Source organism: Corythoichthys intestinalis, chromosome 7 (assembly GCF_030265065.1).
Source record: "Corythoichthys intestinalis isolate RoL2023-P3 chromosome 7, ASM3026506v1, whole genome shotgun sequence".
Lineage (NCBI taxonomy): Eukaryota > Metazoa > Chordata > Actinopteri > Syngnathiformes > Syngnathidae > Corythoichthys > Corythoichthys intestinalis.
Window position 1 is genome coordinate 24452586 of NC_080401.1, and position 4911 is coordinate 24457496.

Sequence of the window (4911 nt, forward strand, 5' to 3'; positions counted from 1 at the left end):
CTGCCAAAGTCGAGTAGCCATACGCTCGGCTGAGGGCAGAAGAGTCACCGTTTTAAAAAACCGGTCAACGACGGAAAATATTCAGTTAACGCGACCCCTGATATATATATATATATATATATATATATATATATATATGTATATGTATATGTATATGTATATGTATGTATACACTGTAATATTTATCACATCCTACAGTATCTGTTGAGGCCAGTGATTGTCAGGATTTAGTGCACATTATTGTTTATAACTGCCATGTCTATGCTTCAGTATTTAAATTGAGCATTTGAGTCAATGCCATTCTTTTTAATGGATCAAATCAATATATATACTACACAATGTTTCCCCGCATTCCTTATTTTGTACCTTTATTCATTGATTGGCCTATCATTAAAAATAAAAAGTAACAGGGGTAATTTTGTTTCACTTTACACATAAAAATTACTTACTCTGTGAAATCTAAACCCAATTAAATTTAGTACGAATCTGATGTACCTGCAGGATCTTCTCTGTTGTAGGCTATGACAGCAGGTGGATACACAGCTGCAAACCCCCCAGTCAAATTGGATTGGACATCTATCGCCGTCAATGGCAGTGAAACATGACCACTCAATGCCAGTGCCAATATACATCACTAGCAATGATAAAGACAAAACATAACAAATTTAACATTCTTTTGTGACAAACAAAAGTTGGATAATAGCAGTAGTAATTGAGAAAAAACAGTGCCCGTGATCCCTAGGGTGCCACAACAACCAATAATAATAATAATAAATATCACTAATATTTATTTGTATTGAACCTTTACTTTAAAGGTCATTTATATGGTGGTAAACTTGTTGCAGAATTAACTAGGAATTGTAAAACAATACAAATAATAATAATTGATATATAGACCTACATGTAGCAACATAAACTTGTGAATGTTATGGGAAAATTAGGTGCCAAAGTCCTTTACAGTTAATTAACTGAAATTAAACCACTCAACAAGGGTACTACAAATTCAGCCATCCTCAAAACTAACCTTGATCCCATTTGATCTGTCAGCAGATGCATACAAAGATTCATGCTGCACTTTGTGGGTTCTGCTGACCATGCTGTGTTGTGCTTGAGTTTGATTTTCTGTCAGAGACGAGCTCAGCTTTCCAGTGAACTTACAACAGCTTCTGGCTGCTCAAAGCAGAGATACACAGCAGACCAGACTGAGTAACCACATAAGATGTAGCGCAAGCTTAACCGACCCACATGTGGCTGTTTGCCTGTTTCCAAGTGATATTTACATTTATTTATTGATTTATCTTTTTTTTAAACGGTATTACTCAGGTATATCCAGAGGTCTCGCGTCGCATTAGGCAAACCAGGCAATTGCACAGGGCCCCCAGCCAGCAGGGGCCACCAGAGGGACAACAGATTTAGCAGTGAAAGCCTTGTGTCTGAGTTCCCTGAAGGGGCCCCTTCACTCACTCTACCCCCCCCCCCCCCCCCCCCCCCACGTGACTCAGAGTGAGAGTGAGTAGCGATTTGGCTTTTTTTTTTTTTACTTGGTGTATATCCAAAATGAAGAGAAGTTATCCTTCTGGAAGCGACAAAAGAAAGAAAAGGCAAAAAGCAAGACAGCGGTGAGTGTACTATGTTACTGTAGTTTTATGTCCTAATGTAGTAGGAGCTGGGCACTTTTAGTGTCCTAAAACACACTCTATGAGACCGAGGCGTTATTATACTTTTATTAAATATGCTATTGCTCCGAGTCCAAATGTCCCCCTTACTTGCACATGCTCGAAGGGCCCCGTGTTGCTTGTTGCCTGGGGGCCGTGTGGACCCTTGCTACGCCTTCTGGGTATATCGTAGTACACTTTGGAACAATGCTGTGATGGCCACAATATACATTCAGATACACATAAGTTTTATAAAATCAAATAAATTGGAACACTTGAAACATCAATCCCTAAGACACTTGAAAAATACGACCTGCAGAAGAAACCACACCAATAGTCATGAATCCAAAATGTTATTCTCAACTCTTGTTGAGTTTAGATACTTTGTTTCTTGCTTCTATCCTAGTTTTATTTAGTGACACCGTTGGCTTGTTTTCTGCAAGACTAGAAGCAGAATCTTTATGTAGCTCAATAGCCCTGGACCAATAGCTTTGATTTACTTATTCACAATGTGAAGCCAAATATGATTGAATGTATACCCCAAGTACTACACTTGTAAAGTAGTAAAAGCATTTGGAAAAATACAAGAAACATTGTTATATGTACAAAAACATTCATCCATCCATTTTCTCCCGCTTAGCTGAGGTCGGGTCGCGGGGGCAGCAGCTTCAGAAGGGAAGCCCAGACTTCCCTCTCCCCAGCCACTTCAGCCAGCTCTTCTAGGGTGATCCCGAGGCGTTCCCAGGCCAGCCGGGAGACATTGTCTCCCCAGCATGTCCTGGGTTGGCCCCGTGGCCTCCTCCCCGTGAGACGTGCGCGGAACACCTCACCAGGGAGGCGTCCCGGAGGCATCCTAATCAAATGCCTGTGCCATCTCATCTGGCTCCTCTCAATGTGGAGGAGCAGCGGCTCTACTCCTAGCCCCTCCCTGATGACCGGACTTCTCACCTCAGTACAAAAACACCAAAACAGGAAATTTCCCCAAATATTGGTCGTACATCTCAGTAAAAAGGAAGCGACGTAACTAGTTCTTGCTTCAGTATTAAGTGTGGTCAAATCACTGAAGGGTTTCTGGGCTTCATCTGTTGTTGGGAACACAACCAGGTCAGCAATCTGACAAGGACAAATGAGAAACAAACAGATTTGTTTTTAGTTCATCTAGAATGGGGGTTGAGGGGTGGGACCACTACCTAGCAGTCATGCTGGCAAAATACAGTATAATAAAAAAAGTAGTTCCAAAATGCATATATCAGTGATCCAAAATATAAGTAGAATAAATTTATTGTCTTTACCATTGTAATGACTTCTTAGGGAGGGGTAGTCGTTTGACTGAAAATACTGTACCATTAGACCAAAAATATAATATTAAAAATGAAACATCCTCTGCACAGATTGTCTGAGTTTATTCCTCGTGCCATCAGAGATGGTGTGTTTCTCTGTAGGTGCAGCTCCCTGCCACCCTGAACAAGATTTGTAGTGTTAAAAAATGGATGGATGGACAGATTTCTAGTCCCTATGTTGGCTGTGTGTTGTAAAATCCATTAAGTGATTGTCTCACCTCAGTCAAACAGGTTCTTCTCTATCCCAACTTTCTCTGCATTGTGTAACCATCATAGCCAATGAGCGTCACATTTGTTTTTTTCTTGAATCATAAGCCCTCCATCCGCCCAAATTGGACCGCAGCAACAGAGCTTTAGTGGATATTGACCTAGAGAGGGTAAAACATTTTGAATGTGAAGAACTATGAAATCCTTCACATACTTTTGCAGTTTTTCCCCCCTGCTTGCTAATGCTGTTATATTCAAATAAATTCTAAATATACAACTGCCACACAATAATGATGTGCGACTAGTATCTATAACCTCTAAGTAGTGTAACAAATATAGAGTGATCCAATAGGTTGATTGCAGTAGATGTTGATCCAATTGCAGTCCTTTGTAAATGTGTCTTTCATAGGTAGTTTCTTTTAAACTTGTCTAGGGCTTTTATGAAAAATTACAAATCAAAATGGATAATCCAAATTTTCATCCAAATATTGTAATAATCATAGTTATATCCACAAAATTTAGGCAACAATTAGAGTGAGACAGTTCGGTGTTTCTCTCCCCAACTGACGTCATTATTATCTCTAAACACTACATTGTTCTCATTAGACTTTTCTGACTCATCTGTATTCCCCTGGATACAGGGAAATATTGACCTGTGCTCAGCTATAGTATTAGTACAAAATTCTTACCGAGATCTTAGCGACCTCTGCTGGAGTCTGTTGATCATCGCTGTTAGTGGTTTGTCCACCTGCTTTATTGATTTTTCATAGCTAATGGTTAATCTTTACACACAGTTTACCAAACTGTATCTCCATATTACAAAACCGTATCCAGATTAATAAACTGTGGGTTCAGATTATTACACTGTACCCACGTTACTAATTATTTACCCACAGTTTACCAATTTGTATCTACTTATCAGTTTAGTCATGTGTAAGTACAATTTGGTAAATTTGTCCCTACATATCAGTTTAGTACGGTGGCTCTGAAGTGCAAAACACAATGGAAAAATAAAAACCACAGCGGCAAATCCAACAACACAAAGGAAAATAACATAACAAAAATACAAATAAAAAAAACAAAACGCCAAATCACTTAACAAAAAAACCCCCCCAAAAAACCCAAATTCAACAAAAAAATAAAAGCAGATTTGCCATTGTGTTTTGCACTTTAAAGCCACAGTAGTTTAGTCATATGTAGGTACAAAGTGTTATATTGTGGGTACAGATAATACAAATGAATATAACTGACCACAGGTCAACATTTTCCTACATCCAGGGGAATACAGATGAGTCAGAAAAGTCTAAAGAGGACAATGTGTTAGTCAGAGATAATAATGGCGTCAGTTGAGCAGAGAAAGATTGAACTGTCTCACTTTGTTCCCTAAATTCTGTGGATATACCTAAACTGTACGTGTAGTTTAGTAATCTGTACCCGGAGTTTACTAAAGAACAAATTTTATTTTTTCAGAAAAGACAAAAAAAGCACATCCACTTTTGCCTGCATGTAATTTCACCAGATTATTCACAAATAAAATAAACCATTTATTTGTTCCTTAGTCAACAAAAGGTGAATGCAAAAAAAATCTATACTTTATGTGTTTTTTTTTGTTTTTTTTTCAAAGTGTCTTTTTAGTATTTCTATAAAATGTATTGTCACTACAACTATTATTTAAATGAAAGACTTACAATCCTTATCAAATGGGGACC